The sequence below is a fragment of the Nelusetta ayraudi genome, unplaced genomic scaffold (assembly GCF_046127955.1).
Source record: "Nelusetta ayraudi isolate G7.1 ecotype Tasmania unplaced genomic scaffold, CSIRO-AGI_Nayr_v1 ptg000033l, whole genome shotgun sequence".
Lineage (NCBI taxonomy): Eukaryota > Metazoa > Chordata > Actinopteri > Tetraodontiformes > Monacanthidae > Nelusetta > Nelusetta ayraudi.
This window is the reverse complement of record NW_027466083.1, coordinates 4,210,116-4,237,500: the sequence shown is the minus strand read 5'-3', so window position 1 is coordinate 4,237,500 and position 27,385 is coordinate 4,210,116. Positions and strand designations below refer to the sequence as shown.

General features: G+C 42.4%; 1 protein-coding gene across 1 annotated transcript in view; it reads left to right on the top strand.

Annotated features, from left to right (window-relative positions):
• LOC142892105 (FRAS1-related extracellular matrix protein 2-like) overlaps positions 1-27,385 on the top strand; it is a gene marked incomplete at its 3' end in the record, with an annotated part of 84,238 nt that overhangs the window by 40,391 nt on the left and 16,462 nt on the right. The gene's annotated exons all lie outside the window — the stretch shown is intronic.

Genomic DNA, 27,385 nt, shown 5'->3' with positions numbered 1-27,385 from the left:
GCTGAGCTGGTTGGAATGCTGCTGCAGTCAGGGACGGATCTGTGAACCCGGGGAGTCTTTGATCGTGCCGAGATCGCCGCACCCGTCATGACGCTGGTTTATCGGTTTACACGGACTGGACATCATATAGATTTGTGGCGTTGGTGCACGTTTGTCATTGATCCTTTTCTGTCACATTAAAGGAACTGCAAACAAGAGCAATACTGAATCTGTGTGTGTGTGTTTGTGTGTATCTGTTCGTGTGTATGTGTGTGTATATATGATAATTATTTTAGTCCATGATACAAGATGATGATGAACACCGGAGGAAACTAGCGCGTGAGTCATTAGGGAGCAAAATGAAGGAGCCTCTCGTTCAGTCTTTGCACTTTTAGCCGCCTCTCAAGGCATTCCTTAATTAATAATAATAATTCCTGCCTTTATGTCCCATGCGCTGCTGAGGGCTTTGATGTAGCGACTGTGCAGAGTCAAATTAAAGGGCTGTAACCCCCTGGGATAACGAGGGGCCCTCAGACCTGTTGAAAGTCCCACTCGTAGCCTCTTGAACGCACCACCTCCCCGAACTTCACTGGACAAGTGCGTTTAATTTGAGTTCAGCAGTATTGAAGAGGAAAGTAAAACTGCCCCGCTAAGCATGATGCAAATGCAGTAAATATAATGCAACTACAGTAAAGAGCAATCTCCTTTCAAGAATAAGCAATCAGTCACTTCAACCAAACTGAGTTAGCGAGACCTATCCCGTGGATATGCACAGCAGCAATGAATAGGTTGTGATGGAGAGGTGGTGGTGGCGGTGGTGGTGGTGGTGGTGGGGGCGGGGGGTTAAATTAGATTGGAATAAATGTCATCTGTAAGCGATGCGTTTAGGCAGAGTGATCAATAGTAAATTAGGCTCCATCGACAAATCTTTTCCCTCCGCGTACGCTGAACAAGACCCGTCTCCTCGCAGGCTCTGAGTCTGGAGGGCTGCGTTCAAGTGACCCGATTTGCACAGCAGGAGGAGGTTCCGTGCAACTGACAGGTCAGAAATTAGGAAATATTACAGATTCTAAAAATAGTCGCCGAGTTAATCCCTCCACCGCAACGAGGCCTCGGAGATGGATGGAGGAACTGGTGCAAAATAAACAAAACAAAACAGTAGATCCATTTATTCATCTTTGCAGAGACAAATCATCACAGCCAGCAATATTTATCAGGCGCTATGCTGCGTTTCTTAGCAATTGAAATTTAGAGGGGAAAATAACGTCTGCATTGCTGCGGCAGCAAAAAAGCTCCTGCTGTGCTTTTCCATTGCATTTCCCTGAGGGTGAAATCCCCGTCGCACAAACGGGGAGTGTTGTTTCACTCGTTGAACAAAAAGAGATGAAACAAAAAAAAAAAGCCAAAGAGCGCTGCAGAGTGAGAATCTAAAACACAGCGCAGAGTTGCCGAGCTTGTCAGCGAGACTCGCCGCTCCAGTGCTGCTGCAGCACTTTTCAGACAAACTTGTTTCTTCACACAGGAAAAGACGGCGTTTCTGACGCCTTAACGCGTTTAGGAATGAAGCGCAGGGGGCTTTGTAGTCAGGAGCCGCGCGACTTTTGCCAGATGGCGACTTTGCCATCAAGGTAGCAGCGGAGCCGGGAAAACAAGGTCACTCTGCGCAGCTCCCAAAAAAACAGACGCCTTTGCCGTCTGTGTAGTGTAACACGCCTGCCATTCCAGAAGGAACATCCAGTCGACAGCCAAGTCTCCCTCTGCTGCCTCTCCCTCCCGTCTCTCCTGCCCTTTTTCTCCCCACCAGGCTCATTTTAAAACCAGCAACTTGTCGGGATCTATAGGAGCGCGACACCGAGATGCGGCTGCGTCTGTCTGTGGTCGTATTCCCTGAAATCTGAAGTTGCGCCTCGACCCAGAGTTTCCCTTTTATCTCCATGGAAACGCTGCGCCTCGTCCTCCTCCTGTCCCACGCTTCTGAGAATAATCTGCCCTCCTCCCCCCCCCCAACCCCCCCTTCATGGAGTTACACCATGACACCGAGTCAGATTTAGAAAAGGCACCGCTGCAGCATGATGATTATATAAGTCAGGTTTTTTTTTTTGCTACTTTTATTTAGGACTGGTACATTTGTGGGTGTTTGCAGCTATGATTTCTCTTTTAACAGTGGGCTTCCCTGAGGTCATCTGATGTATTTAGTCATCATCCCTCGAATGCTTTGTTTTGTTGTTAAAATTGATCTTTTCCCAGGAGCTGCAACTAGGGATTCCATCTGAATTGTATGAGTAAGTACAAAAATGAGTTGTTGTTTTTTTGTTTGTTTTTACAAGGAAGAACGAAGGAGGAACGCAGTTACCATCTTTATGCAGTACTTGTAACTGGACATCAGCAACTAAGGACAAAACTTGTCATATTTGAGAATCAATAATCACCTGCAATCAGAAAATTGTTAATAAGATTTTTTGCAGCTGGTTTAGCCAACATATCAATCAATCAATCAGTCAATCAGTGAATCACAGTCTTTCAAAATGCTTTGCACAATCGAAGAGCAAACCAGCTGATTCCTCCAGAGCAGCTTGAAGCAACTGTGGCCATGAAAAACTCAGCAGTGGGCAGAAACCTTGAGCAGACCTTGACCCTGGAGGGCCAGCATTTGCTTTGGTATGAATGGTTGGAAACATAGAGTATGTCTTCTCATTGGGTAGACATCAACTACATGATTCTGCGCAGCAGCTGTGTTTCACTGAACTCTTACCACTGCTTGGTTGTTGTCAAAACACAACGTCGACAGTCCACAAAGTGTATTTTTCAATTATTTTATCCTGAACAAGTAAAAAGAAGCCAATATAGCATCATCTATGCTAGCCTCTTTAGCATCCAGTCAACCATAGTAACTTCTTCTTCTGTGGTTTTTCTTTTTTTTTTTTGTCATTCGTCTCTCGTGCTTCCCACCTCTTGGTACATAAAGGAAGCTGTTTGAATGTGAAACAAACCAAGGCGAGTAAAATGTTCATCTTCACTTTTCCTAACCCCCCAAAATGACAACAGAACTTCTCTCAGCTTCTGACAGACAAATTTTGGCAAGCAGCAGCTCCTGGAAACAGGAGTAACGTTTACATAATATCTACTCCTGGATTTGTAAACAGCAGCAGAGCGAGGACGGACTTCTGGCGGCTCACTTTGCACTAATGAAACAATATTTTCGAGGCTCGTGCAGGCGATAAGTAAACAGCTCTTCTTCCTGCGACAAGGCTCCTCGGCTGCAGCGGCAGAAAAAGACTCAATGCGCTCGACTGTCATCCTCCAGACCCCACAGAAAATAAACACATTGTCTCAGAGTCGACGTGTGCCCTCCACAAAAACATCCTGCCGCTTCGGGCACAGGGGCGGTTCATGGAATGTTGAGATGTTCTTGAAAGAGCCGCTGTGACTCCATCGCTGCAATCTGTCAAGGACAGTAGATTTATCCTCGGCTTGTGGAACAATAAATGCACCTCTCACTTTTTTTTCTCCCCTCTTCGTCTTACGATGGCACTCAATGCTCACTTCTTTCTGACTGCTCATTTTTTTTTTTTTTTTAAATGCATTTTATAAGACCACAACCGATGATTTGATTTATTTCAGGTAATTAAACTGCTGTCAATGACAGCTATAAACAGTCTTACTCTTAATGTTCACTCTGTTCGACTGATTTTTTTTGAGACGGAATAAATGAAAGTTAATATTTAAAATTTTTATTCCCTCTTGGAACACCTCTTAATTATTTTACTATTCTTGCAGGATTAGGACTCAAATGAAAAGTGACACAGCACATTCTGCTTTAAAAGGTCCCAAACACTGTCTATTGAATGTTTAATATAAGATTCCTTTTAAGATTTCAGCATTAAAGCCTTGATTAGAGATACATTTTGCTGAAACTAATTTCTTTTTAATTTTTCATGCCTTTGCCCTGCTGTCCGTGCGATGCCTCCAAGGGTAGTGAACAGTGAAGGACCTTCCACTACCTGCAAATGATTTGCCACACGTTCACAGGCACTTAGAAGCAAAAGAGTGCTTCACTTAGCATCTGCATAATGAAATAATTGTGTTTTCAGACTCAACCCCCTGTTTATTCCCTCCTGAATGCATCGGTAATCACTTTTTACCAGGTGCATTGATTACCTTGCGTCCCAATGACCCAGGTGAAACAAATTCATGCATGACATTTGTTTGGCGCCATAAAAGACAGGAAAGACAGGTTTCACCAGCGCGCGTGTGTGCGCGTGTGTATACAAATACATATGTATGTATTATTACAAAAATAATGAGCAACAGTGGGGACCTCCACCCAAACAAGACAAAATGTTATTATTATCATTATTATTATTATTATTATCATTATTATTATTATTATTATTATTATTATTATTATTATTATTATTATTATTATTACAGGGCTGTTATGTTTTGTGTTGTGTTCACGGAACATTTGACATTATAGCGCAACAAAGTCTATAGTAGCAGAACAAATTTGGCTGATGGAACAACGTAGCTGCCAGAGTCTTGTTCAATTGACATCATAACCTGCAGCACAGCAACTTCTGCCCCCTTTACAAACTGAAAGCAGCCGCATCGACAGGAAATTGTGTGTAGATACAAATGCAATTAACTCAATCTAATGAGGGATAATTTGCATTTGGTGGGGCCAGAGGCCTTTCCAACAAGCCAGCAGCCATTAAGGCAGTTTGGCGGGTCTTCCTTCTCTTTAATTTAATTGGGACGGAGGCTCGGCAAGTGTTGCGCCGATGAAGACGTCGCAAAGTTGGGATAAACGCTGTAAATCTTGCTGTGGCGGCGCCGCTCCACAACAAGGCCGCTGAGCACGTTGAACCTTGAGGGGCGGCCAGTAGGAGACATGACTTGACTTCTTTGTCACTGCTTTACTTTTTAAAAATGTTTTTTTGTAAGACTAATCCTGACTATTTTTATGATTCTCAGGTAATTAAACTCAATGTCATTCAATGACACATTGAACCTGGAGGGGCTTCCAGTAGGAACCATGGATCAACAATGCGCTTCAGACTCAGCTAATGACCCGAATAATGATGGCTCTCCCTCCTATGGGAGAAATGCGTGTGCGAACACACACACACATACATATATGTATATATTCTAAGTTGGCTAATGATCTAATGATACATTTTACTCTGCTGCCAAATCCAAATCAACAGCAGAACTAATTCACTGGGCTTCCTCGACCCTTTCAAGTCATTAGTTCCTAATGAAGGCTCTGTCCACTCCAGGGATCTTCCACTGAGGAGCTGCTGCATTACAATGAATAACTGATTATTAATGAGTCCATATGTATAAGGGGTGTGTGTCTTTACACACACTTTAATCAAGCCTTAGCTACACTTTCTTCTCTTCAAGGAGTGTTCAGGCTTATCTATCTGCACCCACGTTTGTGGAACTGTGGAGGTATGGAGCCTTTTTTGTTATTCTACTACCCATTGCAGAGTTATCACTGTATCTGATGCCCTCCGCTGCTGAAAATATATATTAATAATAATGATAATAATAATGTATCTCCGTAAATTAAGGGTAGATGCAGCTCTTGTTGAAGCTTTAAAGTTTCTTCTGTCTGTCGAGATGCATCTCGCCGTGGCCCCGTGCGGCCTGGTGAGCTCCAGACACCCTGATGTGGTTTTCCACAACAGAATCTCTCACTTTGGCTGAATTAATGCCTGTGTGTCACAGCCCCAAGGGGGCGGCGGAGAAACCAGTCACTGCCCTCGCTCTGAACTCGCCAGTGCAGGGGCGGATGACTGCATCAGGTGTCAAAATTCTACTAACTAGAGTGTACAGTGCTGATGACTGGAGGAACGGAAAGTGATGGTGCTGATGTTTCTGCTGTGTAAATATGAGAAAGAAGAGGGATTTTTAGTGAAGCTTGCAGTTACTTGGTGTTTGTTTCATTGAGAGCAGAGCTTCAGCTGTTGTTGTGACTGGCGGGCCAATTTTGTGCAACTTTGCACCTCCCTCCATGTAGGACCAGACCTATTGATTTTTTTTGTGATTGCCTTCGTTTTGTCTTCTTTTCAGCTTGGCCGCTCTGATTTGTGGACAAGACATCAGAGTTTGTGTGTTTTTGTTTTTTTGTAAAAAAAACCCCAAAAAAACCAAAAACCATCCTCCACTCTTCAGTCCCCAAACAGCGAGTCCCTCTTAGCCAAAGCCAAACAAATCATCAAAGCACGCCAATAAGAATTTTTCTGTGACACAGTTAGTGCACACGAGGCGCTGACAGCCAATTAAATGGACGATTTAAGTGTGCCTTTAATTATCCTGCCGCAACATGCTGCAAGCAGATTTTTCCAGCTTTAAAATACTGAGCAAGACTTCTGGCTTACACACAGATTCACAAGACTGCTCAGGCAAACCAGCTCTGAGGTATTTTTAGTTGGAATTTGGATAAAAATGACTACAGAAAAGAAAGTTGTGTTTCCACCTTATAGAGAACATCTAAAACAAAGTGACATTACTGGAGCTCACATTGTTGTTTTCATCTGATTCCTGTTCACAAGTTGCTTGGTGGCTGTTTAAATATTCCAACACTTTATCAACAAAGGATTTGAATAGATCTAAGTGGGAGGCAGACAAGCCAAGAGATCCATGGCTGCTCTGTTTCTTCTTCATCTTCTACTTTTGGTTCAATTTTGCTTGTTTTTGCAAGAGTTTGTGCAGTCGGTGGCAGAATGTTCCCATAATTGATGCAACAGCGAACTCCTGCTGCATACAGTTAAGAACGGCGTGTCTGCGAGCTTTGCTTCACAAGTGAAGAAGACACAGCACGCACACCAAACCCCAAAAAACAGTGCCCCACTTGCAGGTGTACAGATAAGCGGCTTTGAAACCTGCTATCAGATCTCCGATAACAGATTTGCAACTTCTCCTCCCTGTGCAGTCAAGGATATAATTGGAGATGTGCATGTCTGATAAGTGAGATCAAACGTGACTTTCTCGCTTGTTTTTCAAAAACATGCCTGAAAAACACTCTTTCAAAGGTAAGAGCGACTGTAAGAACGGAAGACAGACACAAAGCTCTCCCGACACGTGTAGGAACAGACCATCAAAGGACGGCTGGAGAACCATAATTTCATTTATATAATTTATTTATTTTTCCTATTGTTGAATGTTCCACTGGCCCCACTCTATCAGATTAAAGCCCAATATTAGGGATTACTTGTGTTGTGTTGCTTCCCTCCACTTTATCAACCACAACTTCAGCAACATGAAGCTCCGGAGCTCTGCAGTAATTTGATTGTGGAGCTGATTGCGATCTGTCCATCATGCTCACATACAATACACATGCAGCAGGTAATCTTAAGTTATACCCAGTCATGCTTTGACAATTGCCTTGGGAGCCTCCTGGTAATTACTCTTATCGACCTTTCCATCAGAGTCCGGACTTATCAGACCAGGGATGATAAGTTAAGCAAACCGGCGCAAGTCATGTTTCATTTCTGTTCTGCTGTGCTTTAGGGCGAAAAAAATACACATAGTGAAATCCAATTACAAAGCTCAACCTGCATTGATTGTGACTACCCCTATTGGGTCTTCAGCAGACCAAGGGGGAGGAAGCTTTTTTTTTTATAGACAACACACCGACAGCAGGGCATTCTAATCAAACCTTAATTTTTGCTTCCCCCCCTAAGATAACACTGCTTCTGCAGCTTTGATCAACATTCAGAATTGAAGCCAACGGTGAAATTCTGCAACACGGCAACATGCGAAGGAGCCTTTCATGTGAGCACAATACCGCAAATCTAACATTTCTTGCCAATCGCAGGAGGACCTCGGACTCACTTCAAATACACACGAATAGGAAACGACGTGTGAGCAGGATATCAATGAGTTCAACACGGCTGGTTGCGCCCTGTGCAATGATGGAGGGGATATACGTGCACATACTTCAGGGATGTATATCAAATGCAGCTGGACTGGTTTGTGTCTCGTTTTTTGTTTTTTGTTTTTTTATTATTGATTTTAACAGATTGTGGATAAGACAATAAGCCTAAACTACGCACACAATGAGAAAAAAGTAACACATCTAAAACACATATTTTTTAATTAGAAAGAAAAACAGCATCGTCGATCAATATGACTCATGTTTGCAATTATTATTTGCTATAAAAAAAAACACACACACAAAAAAATACAATACCTATTTTCCATGGCGCAATTGATTTTCCACTCTTATTCCCATCTGCATGCAACTGTGTTCATATTCAAATTACTGAGCAGCCTCCTGCTCATACTCCTGTGCAAAACCTGCAGTCATGTTCCTCCTGTCATGGAAGCTTGCAACCCTTTGGCAGCTTCTGCAAAATAAGGCCCTGCAATCCATTTGTTTTTCTTTTTCTTTTTTTTTTTTGCCCATGAAAAAGCAAGGAACTGCTATTACCATCACAGACCACATGGAGAATATGGGATGCGTTACGGGTAGTGGCGGGGAAGAGAGACTGAGAGAGTGAAGGAGGGAGAGAGAGAGAGCGAGAGAGTCTTTCAAGAGCAGACTGATGGAGGATGGAGAGGAAAGTTTGTTGCGTCCCGCAGGTCTTTTAGAAAATTGTGTGCAATGATGGAGAGGACAGTGATGAGAACGTGCACGCTCCAGCACCTCCGGAGACGCCTGCGGAAACAGCAGTGTGCGTTGCAAAACTGCTGTAAAACATAAGTCTCCCCAAATGTGCTGTTGACGAGAAAATACCAACACCCAATTTGGAATATGTGACCGTATTATCTTGTGTGTCTGATCTGTGTCACATTAGGAACTCTGGCACATTCCGACTAACAGCAGAATATTGTCCTCACATTTAAAGGCCCAGTGTGGGACATTCACAGGGGCTGTTTGGCACAAAATGAAAACAGGACACCTAAATGTTTAAAGACAGACAAATAACACACATCACACAAATAACTGGTGTGTTTTTTGGTTTGCCAGTAACAAGCTTTTATATTTACATAGAGAGCGGCTCGGCTTGTTGCTCCACAGTGTGTCGACTGGAGTCCAGAGTGAGGATCTGCTCGGGGTTTCTGATTTCGCCATGACATCGCAGCTGGTAGAAGAAAGGCTCGGGATCAAACGGGACATCAGAAAACCGGCATGAACAATGATATTGTTTGCAATGTATTTCCTGCCATCTGATGCTGCTAAATTTTTCACACCCGGCCTTTTGTATTGTACAAATAAAACAGAATCCTTGGCCCTTTCACAATGGGGTTTAACAAACTGTGATGAATCACATGAAAGATTCAAAACAATCAGAGCAGAGCAACTGGGGTGTGAACTACATCCTTGCATCAAAACCATCTGTTCAATACACAGATGATAGAATTGAAATGCATACAATTATCCATAAATTATGCACATACCGAATCTGGCTTTGCACGTCATCAGAAAAGCCATGAGAAAAGAAGCTAGCAAAAGAAAAAGAAAGAAACAAGCTTTTCTCATTATTGGGAAGTTAACAGTCCAACATTAGACACTCATAACTAATGTATCATTTTACAGACTAAATGTTAAGTGCACTTAGTGTTTGTTATTGTGTAAATTTATTTTATCATGCATTACTGTTCCTTGGGAATTTATTTGCCTTACATGTAAACAAATGTTTACATTTACATTCACAACCGCAACCCCGGCATTCAACAGTCCTAGCAGTGCATTTCACAACAGGGTCAAAATCACTGTTACCAAGAAATGCATGTTATTGCTATTTTGTGACATTTGTGGTGGAAAGCTGTTTCTGACCGGTGGTTTTTGCGTGACTGGACACAAAGAGTTTAATACTGACTGATCTACCGAATAATTTATTCCTAACATACACTCTCAAGGACACAAGGACATTTCAAGCCAAGCAGATACACGTACGGTGATATGACTGCATATCTGCATTTTTTGATGAGAGATCATATCTGTAACATCAGAAGTCATCTTTCCATAATTGAAAACACAAGTTGCCCTCATAAATTGCATTTTTCGGATCACCGCGATCGGCCAAGTCATTCTGAGTTGAATGAAACACTGACGACTAAACATTGTGACAGTTAAATGTTTAGTAGTTATAAAGTAAAGGAATAAACAGTATCATATTCAACGATGATGTCACCGGTATATGGTCGAAGCGCTACGAGCCTACAGCGGCGCACGCTCCCTGCATGCTGGCATGCAGATCTCTGCATTGCACTCCTTTAGGCCAGTGAGACACTTCTGCTCAGTAGGTCTAATGGGCCAGATCCAAGTGATGTATGACACTGCAGGAAGCGATGAAGTCAAGCCGCATGAAGGACGCGGGCTTCGACGCGGCTGTACCGCTGACAGACTTGTTTTTAGAGTTACAAGATGTTTTGTTTTTTTCCTTTACCTCCACCACAGTGAATCATGCCGGGTGCATCGGAGGCCACATATAGGACAAACAAAACAAGAGGTAAACTTAGGGTAGCACAGGATCCTCCGGAGACTCGATCAGAAAACGCAGCCATGTGTAAATGATTCCTTGACTCCCAGTTTTTTTGGGCTTCCCTGTGAATCATGAGGAAAGAAGAACAGCACTGCATCTGCCGCACTGCGTAACAGTGAAAATGTCAAGTGCATCGACGTGAAACCGCCTGTTTATTGCGGCCGAGGCTTTATCATCTGTATCAAAGTGGGGAACGAGCTAACAGCTCTAAATATTTTTGCTTTAAGAAATACATTTTGTCATGTTTTCCAAAGCGCACGCATATGAATGGAATCTTCCATTCCTCATTGTTATTTGTGAGGTCGACTTTGCAGATTTTGACGGTTGCTGTTTTACCCTCTCGGCATTTCAAGTAAAAAGGAGGAAAATAATCGTATTAATGGCAAAGACGCTGATCTGTGTGTGAGTGTGGCGCGTCCCCAGCGGAGCCCAGAAAAGAGCACAATCACGAGCGCTCTGCCTCCGCAGCTGCACAAATCCGTCTGTCCTGAACAAAAAGTGCAACCCAGCGTCTTATAAAGGGAGTCTGAAGCGTCTCAAAGGACACTGTCACCATGGAAATAACTGGACTCAGAAAACAACACACATTATCAGCTCGCCGTAATTATAAGTGTGGAGGAATGGCCACTACAATTTATTTGTCACCGATTTATTACAGTTTAGCTCTGAATGTGATCGTGGATACAAATCATCGCTGTGTGCATTGCTGTGTTCTACAGGGTTATTTGTAGCTTCAGATGAGCCTCCTAATTTCGAGAATGAGTTTTATTCTTTGGTTGAGGAGGAAACAAATAAGAATGAAGAATGAATACGAGAAAAGCAGCAGCAGGAAGCAGCAGAGATTTTGCTTCAGTGCTCTGCCAGGCATCTCAATGGAAATAATATGCACTTCTCTGACAATTCAATGCACCATTATGTCATTTTACTATCTTACAATGATAGTCTAAAAACCCTTGTGCAATTTGTTGACTTATATCGATGAGAACAGCACTCCTGCCACTGACACTGCTTGGCTTGGTGTCGAGTGATGTAACTAAAGCTTCATGGATCCAGTGGATCTGATGTGTCGAGATCACAGAGACAGCACTGGGCAGGCAACCAAAGTTATATCTTATGACACAAATCCAACATGAAGTCCTCTTTCAATGGCCGGTGAGTCCTTTTTCCTGCATTATGAATCAATGAATCGCAAAAATCAGTTCTAACGTTTTAGGGCTAAAAACAGCACGGTAGCTTCCAAAGAGAAGTGAATCTGATTACCTGCTTTGCACCTTGAACAGAGTTCTAGCTTCCTTCTACACCTCTTGATACCAACGAGCAGCTTCGTACACTCAAAAATGTCATCATCAGTGATGTGATTTGTGTTCAAAGGAGCTGGAACAGGAAGTAAAAGCGATCTCGCACCAAACTCTTATTAACAGCAGGTTAATGGAGTTGTCAGCAGGGACGCGTCCAGAAGCAGCGTTGTGAAAAGACAGCAGCACAGAGAGGTCATGCTTAAATGTCTTTTGGGCTTTTTAATTCTGCATACTAAATAAGAGTTATAGGGTTCTTAACCCTCAGGAGAGCTTAACTAGCGAATCACTGTCACAGCATTTGGCCACACAATCACCCATGCTGCTTCTAAACATCAGAGCAGAATGCTTTTTAAAGGGCAAAACACACACACACACACACACACACACACACACACACACACACACACACACACAGTCAAAAGAAAATAGCTATGCTACCCACACACTCTGTGTAAACCTCATTTTGAATGCCATGTTGTGCTTTTTGCTGACTTTATATTTCAAAATCTCCTACCAGTAATATCCTATGTTCAGCTTCTTCTGATTCATGGGAAGAACTGCAGTATAGATCAAATAGGTAAAAAAAAAAATTAAAATAAATAACAGCCAGTTGTATAATAAATGTCAGAAAACCCACAAAGAACTGGTGGGACTACTGTTGCACAATGCTAAAACAATGCAGCCACTCCGGTGGACTTACACTTTCAATGCAATGTTTTAAAACATTGCAAACAACACAATCACAACAATGCTTTCAAAACGCAAAAAACACAGGAGTTGCATAAGATGTTTTGGACTTAAGATGAACAAAGCATTTTCCATTTTGAGTGTGGAATTTACTTATGAAAATGTCTGAGTTCAGACAATATTGTGTTTCTACAATTTCTATTTTAGAGGTAATTCGAGGTTATTGCATGCACATGCTGAAAGAAAATGTATTTCTTCCGGGCACCTGGACAACTTGTCCCGTGGCACTTGCACTTTACCTGCTTCTCACTGTGGCAAATAAATGCTTGCTCTGATAGAAAAGATGAGTTCACACCTGGCGTCTCTAAAAGTTGTGCGACTGAGTGTAAGTGGCTACTGCTTCCTCCACCTCCTCCTCTAGATCTCAGATCTCAGATCAGGAGGTGGTGAGGCCCTGCGGCTGCCCCAGTGCCTGCTGCGCCAACTGGAGGGAATAATTCAGTTAAATAGAATGCAGCAAATAAAGCAAGTGTGAACCTTTTGCACTTGAGCGGATTAAATATCTTTGAGCTTGTTACGGTGATCGACCTGAGTCGAGGTGGCGTCGTCGCAGCCGGGGGGGAGAAAATCTTGGTTCGACTGAAGGTAGAAATTCAGACATCACAGTCAGCTGTGAGATGGAGAGACAGAGAGGGAGGCAATCAACAGTGAGCAAGAAGAAAAAATTAAAACTGTTCATTATCTTCGGGGTTTAATTAGAATGACCCTCACAAAAGGGAAAGAAAACAGGGAGGGGAGTTGCGGGGGGGTGGGGTGGGGGCGATTAGCTGCTGCAATAAGCACAACATGAAACGCAATAGTAATCCGAGGAAATGATGGCCATTTAACTCTTTTGTCAGATTTTGTTTTTACACAATACACAAAGCCCGAATGAAGAGATAAAACTCGCAGCTGCGTTGGATCCATTGAGTCTGAAGAAGGCTGATAGACAAACCACATAGAAGCGCCACCAAAACACCATGTCAACATGGTTTTAAATTTTTTTAAATCTAATTTCCCAGTTTGGTGAAGTGTTTGTGTTGCAGTTTTTCTGGTATTAAGTTTGTGTTGTGTCTCCAAATGCTCACTGTCACTTACATGTCTGCCTCTCATTCATATGCACCCTTAATATGAGGCTTCAACGCCGCCCATCTCCCAATCAGGCCAGTCATCTCCCCAGTCAGGTTATGAATGATGACGGAGTCTCTTTCTCACCACGTGTCAATCACACCCACACGATCATCGCCTCTTTCACCGCATCCCCTTGCTACTGAAGTTTCACTTTGTGAGCCTGATTGTCGGCAGCCTCTGTCTGCCGCTAATGATGCTGGAACATTACGTCTCTTGCAGAGTATTCTATCTGCCTGGCTCCATTTACAACGGGGCTTTTGAAAATCCTATTTCAGCTGTTTCAGCTGCACCCTGACCTTTGTTGCAAATCGATGCTGATTGTAACAGATTACAATCAACATTTGCAGCGTTGCTGTTACTTCTGGTCAGCATCAAATCTCGGATGAGACTTTAATCCCTGTGAATTTCCTTACTGTGGAAACAGATGCCAAAAGAGTATCAAAAGGCTGATTTATTGCTAATAATTAGGGAAAAGATGGGGTGAACAGAAGAGCCAATCTCAGAGTCTCAGAGTCAAAAATTACTTCGGAATAATTTCCAGTTTTGATAATTGCTCAGAAGATAGAGTTTGTCTTTAAGGTGTTTCACCACCTTAAAGACACGCTGCTGATTCAACATGCTGGCCTTGCTGTACTGTACATTCATTTATCATCGTTATGCAGTTATGGTCAGCTGCTTTTGATGAAGCTTCCACAGCTGACGTCCTGTGGAATATGAGGAAAGAAAGCTCCTCCTCACATGCAGAGGACGATGATGGACTTGCGTGGTGAGATTCTTAATCTGTTCAGCTCATGGATCCGTTGTTTGGGGAGGGTGAATGAGGGTATTAACTCTGTGCTGGACACACTTGATCTACTCTCTTGTGTCAAGTTAACGTCATTATGTGGCTACAGATGACCGACCATGTGTAACTTGAATCCAAACACTTGAAAACCATCCCTGTTACTTTGGAGGAATATGAAACCTGCTGGCTGTAATGCATTGTTTGAAAAAAAGGGGATAATTAGATTTGCTCTCTAAGATTTGCTGCATCTTTAAACTCAACACCATGTAACGCTTATTGTTTGAAACAGAAGGAAACCAGAGTCACTATCTGACGAGACCCAGAGAAATAAAAGTCCCAAATCATTCCTGCGATTTCAAATCATTGCCTTTTTTTCTTCGTCCAGATACAAGGACAGTCAGTGCTGTTGAATCACAGCACATTCCAACCTGTCGCACATTCTGTGGGTTCTGTCCAGGTTATCTACTTTCCCACAGTCCATAGGCTGACTGGCAACTTTTAACTGGCCCTTTGTGTTGACGTAAATGCTGAGATCAGCTTGAACAAACTGACTCAGAACAGCCCAATTTTGGATCTTTCCAATGAAATGTTTTTGTGAAGCATTTCTATTCCAGTTTATTGATATTATTTGGATTTATGTAAACATTGGTGGCTGTGCAACATCTTGATGGGCTACACACACAAACACGCACACACACACACACACACACACACACACACACACACACGCACACACACACACACACACACACACACAGCTAGCTATAAAATCTGACAAGCACACAGAGTAAAACATTAATTTATCAAATTATCATAACCAAACATTAAAGTAAAGTTTTACAATTTCACATGACGGGATCCTTGATGTTGCAGTGTACTTGAGTGTGCACTCGTAAAGTCTGTGTAGTCAGAAGATGCATTTCAGTCTAACATTAACACAAGATTTATCGCTGGGGAACAAGCCCTCCATCAAGAAGCAGCCAGCAAAGTCAAGCTGACAGTACACACAGTACAATGTCAAAGAAAGTGTTGCTCTGTCCCTGGATTTAATAACTGAACTCCTCTCCCTGTCAGAGCCTTTTCAACAGAATTCAGGTGATAAACTAACTTTATTTATTTTTTCCGCACAAAAGATTCTTGTGTTATGGCTATTGTAAAGTTTATGGGCTTTTAAAACACAATACAAATCGTCATTGGACTAACATTGCATGGTTTAACTGGACAGTCAGCTCTGGAATTAAGAGGTTCAACTGGTCGGATTCCATAACCAATCAGCTTGCTTTACAGATAAAGCAGCGGGAGATACGAGGACATTAAGCGACTGTTAAGACAGGAAGCTCTGAGAAGAGGCCCTGGGAAAAAAGCTCAGAGCCGTAAACAAAGACTGTTGCAAAACAGATTAACGCAGATACTCACACAGCCAGCATTTAAGTATGACTACACACGTCAACTTTCAAAACAACTTGCAGCTACACAGAGTAGCACTTACTGAAATTCCTTATCTATTGCTTTTAATCCAAATGGATCCCTGCTTACTTTTGAATCTGCCACAGCAGACTTTAATATTTAGTATTTTTAAAACTTGAAAACTTGTGTGTTACATTTTGTGTTTTAGTCATGAGGGATTCAAGTTTTTGGAATGTCCTGTGCTGATAAATATTCAGCCGGTGACATTTTGAAGCAGATGCCTTGCAGCTGAAAATCCATTAATTTTTCTGGCTGGTTCCAAACAAATCATAGGTCAGCGAAAAGGTTAGTTAATATGGATTTCTCAAAAAAAGAAAAAAAAAGAAATCACAATTAGGTTAAGAAAGGAGTAAATAAAATTTGATTTTGAAATCTTTTGAGACCAACTTTAACACTTCCCCTCTGTCTTAGACTGGCACCACTCGCAATTCCCTGCAAAAACTGAGGCTGCTTTTGAAAACGTTTGTTTGTATTTTTTTTCCCACATTGCCTTGCTTCCATTGCTTCTGCTTACAGAACAATGTGACAGCCATTTTAACAGTGGTGTCAAGAAGACAGATAAGTCTCAGACCTCACGCATGCATGGAAATATAACCTCATATATGCAGAGTTCATACGCTTGCTGAAGGATGAAGATTGCCTTCAAAAGCCAGAATCCACATGTGCAATTTGAATAAATATCGTTATCTTCAAGCAGGTATTTGCCACCAGAATAAAAAGTACATGATGAAGGAAAATACTTAGTTTAGTAAGACGGGCAGGAGCCTCTTGCTTATTGAACAACAATACAAATGGACAAAAACAAATGAATTTTCTTGCTGAGGTCTGAATGTAATTGAATACACAGCTCAGCTTCAGGAGCTCAGACAGAAAAACCCAGAACTTCCTCGACAGTTAAGCCAAGCCTATTTATGTATCATAACACATTACTTAAATCACCCTGATAAACTCCTCACCAGAGCAAAATTAACTTGCAGTGGGTGCGAATATGCGGCCCGATATGGTTTATAGCCCCCAACCTCAACACTACCAGCAACCTTCGCTCTGTGATGTGTGTGTAAACAAGTGGCTTCGGCAAAATCTGAACGCTAATGACTTTCTCAAAAATAAATTTCCTCTCCAAATTGGAACTCAACTGCCAGAGATTATGAGTTTGTTATGTGCGTCGCTTTCAGGGAACCTCACCTGTCACGAACAATAAATGACTCATTTCATTTTGTTCCTGCCAGAACTGATGCTTGGGTTAACCTTCCGCAGGCTGGAAAGGGACCAAAAAACCAGGCAGCTGCAAAGTAGTGTCTGAGGGGGCAAACAACCTGTCTGGAGGTGCCACCTCATAGCCCCTTTGTGACATCACAAAGGGGTCTTTCTTTGTAAAAAGAGCAGAGGCAGGCAGGCTGGTTAATGTTTTTCCATATGCTGACTAACCTGCCAGATGACCGACTGATCTACTAAATTTGAAGGCACTTTTAAACCGCCTCCATGTTTTTACAAACACTAAATCCTGCACTGACTCTTCTAACCCTCTGATTGAGAAGGTTAAACTGTGTGACGCCTTCAGTATTCAGGGTGCAGCGGTGTGGATACAGTGGGGGTATTGATCGAGAGAAATGTTTCTATACCTACTTCCCTCGACTGCTGCCCACGCGATAAGTTGTTCTTCAGCAGTCTTAGCAGGAGAGTCTGGAGGAGCGCGGATAAATGAAAAATGAGCTTTGCACTAAATCTATATACGCATCATCCGCTGCAATATCCATTTAAGTCTTCTCCCTCGGGCATGACTGCACGCACGCTCACCCGAATGTGCACGGACACAGGCGCCACGCACACAGAGACGCTGAGGAAGCTAATTATGTCAGACTGCTCATTATTTTCTGCACAACAAGAGGCTTTTCATTAAAAATGGGACAAACTCAGAATTCTCAATGACAAAGTAGCACAGGGATAATAAAGAAAGCCTAAAGGTCCCCAAGGGCAGTTGTACACAGAGTGGATGTTTGGACATAGATGTGTTGTAGAGCACGGAAAAGGGGAAAAAAAGAGAGAAAAGGAAAAACAAATAGATGGATATTTCCCTCTAAAAATGTTCCTGGTGGTATTTATAATCCAAATAACCATTCTGTGGATTCACAGACAGAAAGAAACCTAATCAATGGTGAAACTAGTGATGCCAAGCACTCTAACAACAGAAGATTTAAAAGAAAAAAACAACACCATCTTAACAAACTACTTGTTGTCACCGATTTGTTCAGAAGATAACTTCTCAAATTGTCTCAAAAGGGTAATGTGACCATGTTTTTGCACAAAATAGCTGCTAGCTTCCTGATATAGAATCCATGTTCAGGAGCTTCCATGAGGATCTCAAGTTGGATCACATGCCACCACCTGACAGACTCAAGAAGAGAATATTGTCAACAGAGTTCATGGGGACATTGGGGAGATAGTAGATGTGTAAAATGTAAATTTTCAGTGAACTATCCCTTTAATGTAGCCTGAGTTGATGGGATGAAATATATGGAGATCGGCAGCACCTTCCAGTGGAAAGTAGGCCAACCAGGCCCTGCAGCCTCAGCCTTCATCAAATTCACAATCAGGAAGGAAGTGGGCAGGTGGCTCGACGGCTAATTCTGCATGACAAATACCACTTAACGTAGCAGTCAGAAACATCCCAGTATTCATGTTGTGTGAGTAGCTGTAATTGAGACGCACAGATGGCTTTTATCTCTCGCAGCACAATGTGTTGTGACTCACCGTTCCAGTCCCAACAGCTAAAATTAGACCTCCGCGATTTCCCGCGAAGAGTAAAATACCGTTGAGTCTTCGCCGCGTGAGTTACTAACTCGATCAGATGGGAATTTTACAGGTTTAGTACGACCTGCCTACATATTAGCAAGAAAAGCCCCCCAGCATTTTCCATCACCTAGATATTGTTACTGTGATTATTAAGTGCAACTTGCAGTTCTTGATTATATCACTGAATTGAGTTAGTTGAGAAGATTTTCATATTATGCGAAGGGAATACATAAGAGAAATGAATCAAACAGATCTGGGAAATGTGTCATCACGGGGTGGGACGACATCCACCACCAAGTGCTGGCGTGGTCATGTCACTGACAGGACTCAAAATAGCACACACAGGGCTGTAAGCGTTGTTTTTTTCCTCTGGATTTTTTTTTTTTTTGATCGATTGTCTCTGCATTTGTGCCACATTTTTGTGGGTATTTTCACAATGATTTTAACCCAGATTTTGTGTGTGTGTGTGTGTGTGTGTCGGGGTAGGGGGTGGAGGGAGATCTTTAAAATAATTTAGAGAAAACAAAATTAAATGATATATATTTCAAGAAATGTGAAAAGCAATACATATCACAATCAATGCCACATCTCTTGCATTTATAAAACTCTTTGTCATTTAAAAAAGAAAAATCAATATTTCTTTTTCATTTGTCTCTGTGGATTCTGCAGGCTCTATTCTTCTTCATCCCTGAGAAAGAAGCACTGCATTTGGCACTTCGCTGTGGGATCAGGAGAAACACATCCTCAGGTGTGTGAGGGATTTGCATCATGACCAGCAAAGCTCTTTTTCCCACCACTAGACTGTGTTACACAAGCAAGAGATCCGGCTGCATGAAGAGGAATCCTCCAAAGAGGAAACCCACAGCCTCATTCTCGGCTGGTAAAAGTGGAAGATAATGTATGGCATCTACAATTTGACTGGTTTCGAGAGAAACAGGAGAAGCCATCAGTGTGCTGAGTGGTCTCATCCTCGGAGAGCCGTCGCCCACAGTGAGGAGTGCTCCTGTTATATTAAGACCAAGCGGGTGCAGCGGTGAACCGCAGTGACGGCTTTGCCACAGGAATAGCCTTCTTGCTGTAGATCACATGGCAGCCGTAGGGCATCTTGCCAATTGTGTGCAGGATTTCCTTTCCCTCTCTCAGGAAGAGGGATGATCACAGTGGACAATAAATATGATGTAGACTCAGAAGAGGTCATATTAACTTAGGAGGAGACCATATCATGTATTCTTCTAAGCCCTTCACCTATTTTAGGTCATTTTGGTGAAAATATCTTTTTAAGGTAAATTAATTCATGTTAAGTGGAGCTTAATTCTGCATATGGCTTTCAGTAAAGTCCCACCCAACCGTAGTCAGCAATTTAAACTGACTATGAAAACAGAGAGCTGTGATAGGCACGTGTCCCTGCGCCGAAGCCATTAAAGCGTCGCAGACCTTGGCGTCTGTCTGTGTCACGATCCTTGATGAGTAACTGTGTGTTGTGTCTACAAATGGCCCAACAGACTGTCAACAAAACCTGCTTGTTCATCCAGACGGCCGAGATGTCACATTGGCCGAGCTGACTCCATACATATCTATATCTGTGTATGTGTGTGTGTGTGTGTGTGTGTGCGTGTGTGTGCATGCGTGTGTGTGTGTGTGTGTGTGTGTGTGTGTGTGTGTGTGTGTCTGTATGTGTGTGTTTGAAACTGTCACAATGTGAGCTTGAGCGCTTCAGACCTGTTACCCAGGTCACTCATCCATTAAGCCTCTGGTTGCTGGAGGAGTTTCCGGCCACAGTCTGTGTTCACTGCCAGGTGCCAAAAGCAGCAGCAGCAGCAGCACTGACATCTTCACAGGCTGAGCACCACCACCCTTCCACTCGCCATCCCTCGTGTACTGTCGTTAAATTGTTAGGTCGCATGGAGTGCGGATACGTAAAATGTGATGAGTGCTCCCCACATTCCACCCATTTTTGCAACTTGATTTTCATCCTGCACACCGATGGAGCAATTTCAAGTGGTTTTAGCTTCCTGCAATTAATGACGCCTGGTTGTACCTTCCACAGGTTTCGAAAGGGGTCAAACGCAAGTCAGCTGTGGGTAGGAGTGTTATCACTAACCTGGGTGAGGTACGGTGAGGAAACGATGTCCCTCGTGACATCACAAAGGACCAACCTCCAGAACTACATGTTGGATACTCCTAGGATGTGAGTCTTGCAAAAGATGACACCTCTGGGGAGTTCACTGCCAGGACTGAGACACATTATTCTTGAGCAACAATGATAAAGACCATTTTTACATAAAAATGTGACCTTTATGTTTCTGGATCGTTGGATTCAATCCTTTGGGTCATTATATGTGCAATCTGAAAGGCTGTGCGTTAATAATATCAACTGTCAGTCTCCTGGTGGAATAAAAACGCATATTATTGTCAGAGTCGATGGAATGACCTTTACCTTAAAGACAAACAGGAACGTGCAACATGGTCCTCATTTAGCAAATTGCACCTCCAGCTTTCAGATTTGCATTCCTCATCCCCTCCTGTTGGGTGTGAGTTGCACATTTGATTTGTCTCACTTTTTTTTTTCTTTTTTAAAGACGTTTAAATATAAATTGCTTTAGCCGTGGCATTTTCAATAATTGACAAGCTATCGATTTTTGAAATATAAATATAATATTTCTCGGCATGGTGCTCATCCAAGTGTGCAGACTTAGCAGTCCAGTGTGACTTGAAACATGATGCGCCTCACAGCTTCCTGGCTGGAGGTTTAGTGCACGTGTGCTCTCGAGATTGGCGAAGGGCAACACAGCTGCCCATGTTTACATGCTCTCAAAAAAAAAAGATTTATATAGGACACCTCAGAGACAGATAGCTGCACGTGCAACTTTATTCCACATGCTAGTAGAGTTCTTGTTTGTTGGGTTCTTGCTGATTGACGGTGAATATTTTGGCTAAAAACAATTTACTGCAGCATCTTCCAGATACTTAGTTGACACTCGCTGTGCTCCAACCTTGACAATCATTATATTGTAGGCATGGTGGTTAATTCCATTTTCATTTGCCATACAGGGTCTACGCAATCAGGCATGATCATGTAATAAGGCAGCCAGAGTAAGACGCGGTCGACTGAGCAGTGACAGAATTAAAAATAATAATAAACACAAGGAGAAAATGAATGAATGAGCTTTTGGCCCTTAAAGGTCTGCCCATGCTTGTGGCTTCATGGTGGTGTGTGTGTGTGTGTGTGTGTGTGTGTGTGTGTGTGTGTGTGTGTGTGTGTGTGTGTGAGTGTGTGAATGGACGTGTGAGATCTCTTGGTGTTGCCCAGGAGACTGGCCATCTGTAATGACTGGCGAGAGCTAATACAGCAGATGATGGAGAGTTATTATGTGCCGGATAGATTAGCACTAAAGGCAGCCATTCCGTCGTCACCAGTCGCCGGCTGAGGGGCAACAACTGCCGTCGACAAGATTACTTTTTTTTTTTAATTACCAATTTCACCAACGCTCCTTCCATCCAATCATCCACCGTCCATTTTCGGCAGCAGGCTTGTTTTGCAAATATTTTGCTCCTCCGCTTGGTAGTCGGCCCATGCTACTTGGCTAAGATGAATTATTTTGCATGCGGTTGTTGCATGCTGCTTTAAAATGCAAAAAGTGTGATCAGCCAATAAGGATACTGGAATTCTGTCTTTGGGTAAGAGAAAACACACATGAAGAGAATACTTTGACGCACTTTGATGTTGACTGGAAACATAAAGACACGTGTGAAGACACTTGCGTTTTAGGGCCTTTGTGAAAAACAAAAACTTTCTAAACAAGGAAGAGAAAACAGAACTTGAGAAGTTTTCTCAATCTGTGGTCAAATTCACTGCAGGTCTTTCAACCAAACCTTCAAATGGTGATAGACTCTTAGCAGCATTTTAATTACCCTTTAAATGAAGGGTTGTTTGAGGTCTGAAATTGTGACTAAAAACCTGGCCATTTCTCAACATCTGTTCAGTTAGGGCTGCATCCATCAACGTTGGGAAATGCACTAATTAAAACCAATGTGAATAGGACTGAAAAGTCCCAGGAAGGAAAAGGGGAGATTTATTATGAAAGGCTTACAGTTAATCAATCTAATTTCCCATTTAAATGTCACTGTCATCCTGCCAAGGCTGCCCTTTTGTGTTTACGACGGCTTCACTTTGTAATTTAAAGTTACATGTTGCACAGCCCATTTGTCCGATCTAACACCAAACTGTTTTTTCTATGATTTCTCCTCCAAGAAAGAATTGTTGTTTACATAAGCTTAACACATATCTGGCGGCGCAGCATGTGATATCATTGTGCAGCCTGTCTAATTGCACTCTTGCAGGCGTCATGCCGCACATTGATTTTATCGTCCAAACATGAATTACAGCACAGCCCCTTTAAAGCATCACAAGCATGTTTCCAATAAGCTGCAAAATTATGCACCGGCTCCAAACTACTGACGCCACTGCCTTGTCAGAGATGCCAATCATGCACTATGGAGAACCATGGTGGTCCTTCTGGCACAGTCGCTGACTGGTCCTGTCTAAAAACAGTCATCAGGAAGTTTGGGGGATTGAGCAGTAACTGTAGACACTTTAATTAACGGTGTAGGCCTCAACTTCTGTATTTGGCGGCTCAGGCACAAATACATTTTACTGCTTATTGTTACACACAGACGTGCACAACTGAAAGACGTGAAGTGCTGCTTCTTAGGGTACAAAAGCAGGATAATGATAATGATCCGTTTCCGACGCTTTCGGAGAGCCGGGAGAGCTGCCTGCCACATATAATGGTCTCGTTTGTATTGATTTCCACCACTGTTGGTGCTTTTGGTTGCCCTTTGAGAGAATTTCAAGGAGGAAGAGGAAGAGAAGGAGGAAACCACCTGCAGAGACACCTTAATGCCATTATACTTGACTGTGACGGCTCCAGCTGTCAGCAACACGTTTCCGGCTGCAATCTCTGAGGACGGGGGCAGAGGGTGACGGGGAAGATGGTAAATGACAAATTGGATGCAGCAACGTGAGAATGAGGGACGGGGGAGAGCAGCGCAGGATGCTGAGTCTGATAAGCCCCGCAGGCGCGTTGGCAAGGTTTTTTTTTTTCCACTTATTTTTCCTTTTTTAAAAAAAACAAACAAACATGAAACAAAAGACAGCTAAAAGAGGAAGATTGGGATAAGACAATAGGATAACGCTGCTGTATCGCTACTGTCTGTGAAGAAACAGCAACATCAAGAGAATTATATATAGAATCATATATGTATATAAATTATATACATATTATATAATTATATATATTATACATGTGTGTACATACACACACACACACATATATATATATATATATATATATATATATATATATATGTATATATATATATATATGAAGCACCAGAAAGAAGCACATCCCATAATCCCTTAGGCCATGACGCTAACATCATGTGCCCTGCTGCAACACTTCCTTCTGTCTCCTCTACACATCCTGCTGTGGTAACTGACCGCCACCAGTTTTTTTTTTCTCCCTCAAACCTTTATCAGTCCCTGCAGACCTTGAAGTCTCTGTACGCTCTTCCTATAGGCCCTTTCCCGCAACATCGATCCACTGTGAATGAAGCATGTAATTAAAACGGGCACTTGCCTGCTCGGGGCTGTAGGCCCCCCACCGCCTCCCCCTTCTTTTTTTTCTTTTTTAATGCATAACTACTCCAACAGTGCTCTGACGGAAACATCTACTTGGCCGTGAACTTGAGACTCAGAGGGTCAGGAGAGAAACAATATGGTGCTACAAGCAGGAGAATAATATATTTATATTTAAATTAAAAACACTGTAAGCTGTTTGTGTTGTTGTTTTTTCCCCCTGCACAGTTGCACTCACTTTGTGTGGCAAAGGCCAGGGGGCAATAAACCTTGCTGAATTATTCTGACATGGCTTATATGATAATTAGATTCTGGTTATTTATACATGAGGGTTAAATGGATTGAAAGAAGCAACAAAAGACAGTGGAGTAGAGTGGTTTATGCTTTATCTGCAGACAAACAGCACGTCCTCTTACTGTGCCACCGCACAATGTGCCCCTAAGTAATATTTGAATACATTTTTTTATTTTTTTTTTTATTATTAAAAAGCTGCTTTGCCACTGTGCTTATCGTGACCTCTCCATGTTAACACAACTTGGGCATCTTATTCCTGCGCTGGAATTTAATTATAAGCCAGTCTGCCAGGGGATTATGTAAAGTAAGTAAATATTAGCGGAGCGACTTGGACTAGGGCTGCCACCGGAGGTTGTGTTATCATTTATGGCGATGATTACAATAACCTCAGCGGACTGTTTTGAGCAGATGAGTGTTAGTAAAGAGGCTTCGGGTCTGATTATTAGCCCTGGTGTCAGAGCTTCTGCCCAGTCATCCGTTCTTTCATTATCTTTTAGCATTTACTTTGTGCAATCTTGGCTTGGGAATGGGTGGGAATGAAAGGGGGTGGGGTACACAACTGTTCGCTGAGAGGTGCACACCTTGGACACCCATCCACCAGTTAATTACAGTGATTGAGAGCAGTGGCTTGTAGAGTGTTCACTTTGGACTTTCATTTCCTTTAGAAGGAAACTGGATGGATCATATGCTGCTGCTGCTGCTGCTGCTGCTGCTGCTGCTGCCTGTGCAAAGCAAAACTAGAAGAAAATGCATTTTCTATATATTTTTTTTTACATTACACAGATAAATAGGTGAATGCACTTCCCTCCTCTCGCTCCATAAGTGTGATTTGTCCTATAACCTTCATGAGCAGTTAGATAAGGTAAACCCTGGCTTTAAATCCAGCCTTAACCTGAGCACCTTGCTATGCTTAAGAGTGAAGATGTACCTCATTAAAGCATCAAGGGCAAAATCTGTTTCTGCCCGGAACAGCATTCTTCCTTGGTTCTATATTTAATTCAGGGAAGAAAAAAAAAAACGAGGAACAAAATATATGACACTAAATCAAGGAGACTTTTGCTCTCTTTCTGTGCACAGAATGTGAGCAGTCACCATGAAGGGAAGTGCCTTTGGAAAACAGACTCCAGTAAAACTAAAACTTGAAATAGCTACATCGTCCCTTGAGTGTCTATTAATGTGACAACAGATTTGAAATCCATCAGTGCCCAGCTGGATGATATTGAACATATCATATAAATACAGCTCAGCTTGATGAAAACGAAAAGGGGGAAAAACAAAAAACAAACAGCACACAAACCACAACCTGGAACTCCAAAAGGAATACTGAGGGGGTGTTTGCAGCAACAGAATGTCCTACATAAAAATAGGGTCTGATATGTACTGGTCTATTCTCCACAAAGTAGTTTTGGACAATGACAATTATTTCCACACTGTGGATGCTAGTCTCACGACTTTGTTTTAAAGCTGGGCCAGTATTGTGTCCTTGGCCTTTCCCTCGGGGCGAGTGTATGTGATTATATCAATATTTCTGTTGATCCACTGCAATAATAACACAAATGGATCATAAGTGACCTTTTCGCTTCAGTAATAAAACCCCAGCTGTGGCTGTGAGCCAGTGTGTCCTGAATGCGCATGTGCAAGTGTTGCTGTTTGTGTGTGTGTGCGTGCGTGCGTGTGCACGCGCACTCGCCCGCATGCTTGCATGAATAAATCGGCAAATATCAGCATGGATTACTGTTCTTCTGCAGGTAATTGGCATTTCACTGTCCGTACAGACAAGACCAGCTTTTACTATGTAAATAAGCTCTTTCAGTGCAAGCTGCTGAATGCAGTCACTGTATTTTGCATTTTGAATGTGCTATCAAGTCTCCACCGAGAGGACAATAGACATGTGCAGGGGATTTTTGTCATATTGTTACTGCTTCAGTACATGTGGATCTTTCTGAACCATCTCAAATGTTCAGAACTAGTTCTTTACATAGAAAATCCTTTAATCATAAAGAATGGCAACAAAGAAGAAGAAGAAGAAGAAGAGGAACAACAACAACAACAACAACAACAACAACAAAACTGGCAAGTCCATGGGGTTTTATTTTTGTTAAGACTGCGATGACCGCAATAAATGTTCAAGGTGCTTTTGTGTGTCCATGATATTTCTCATGTCTAGACAACATCATTATCTACAAAATCCTGCCTCCAAAGAAGATCTGGGTTTTCCCTTTTCCAGCCAGCCACCAGTCTTACATAATTCATCTTTTAACTTTCTGTCAAAGTTCCCATCTTTTTATTCCGTTTCCAGCTCTACCACATCTTGCTGTGCCTCTGCAGTTCATTGTAGACCCACACTGAAATCCCAGAGGTGTGTGCCTGAGAATGAGCATGATAACTCTGAGTCATCATAATAAGTCAGCTCCCATTCTCTTTGCTGATTGTCATCCCACAGCCTGAATTGTTTCACACACTATTTCACTCTGTGTTGGTTAAGAAAAGCAGCTTCTATTATTATATATAAGATATAGGTTAAATACTTGTAAATACACTTGTGTAATCTGTCATAGATTTGGATGTGTACATTTTAGAATGCAGTGCATGTGTGAAACTACACTGAATCAGTGCCCCCCCCCCCCCCCCCCCTTTCTTTGCTCTCTCTCTCTCTCTCTCTCTCTCTCTCTCTCTCTCTCTCTCTCTCTCTCTCTCTCTCTTTTTCTCTCGAAATTTCTTTCTTTCCAGCAATGGGTACTAGTTCATTAACCATTAAATTGTCTCAATAAAACAA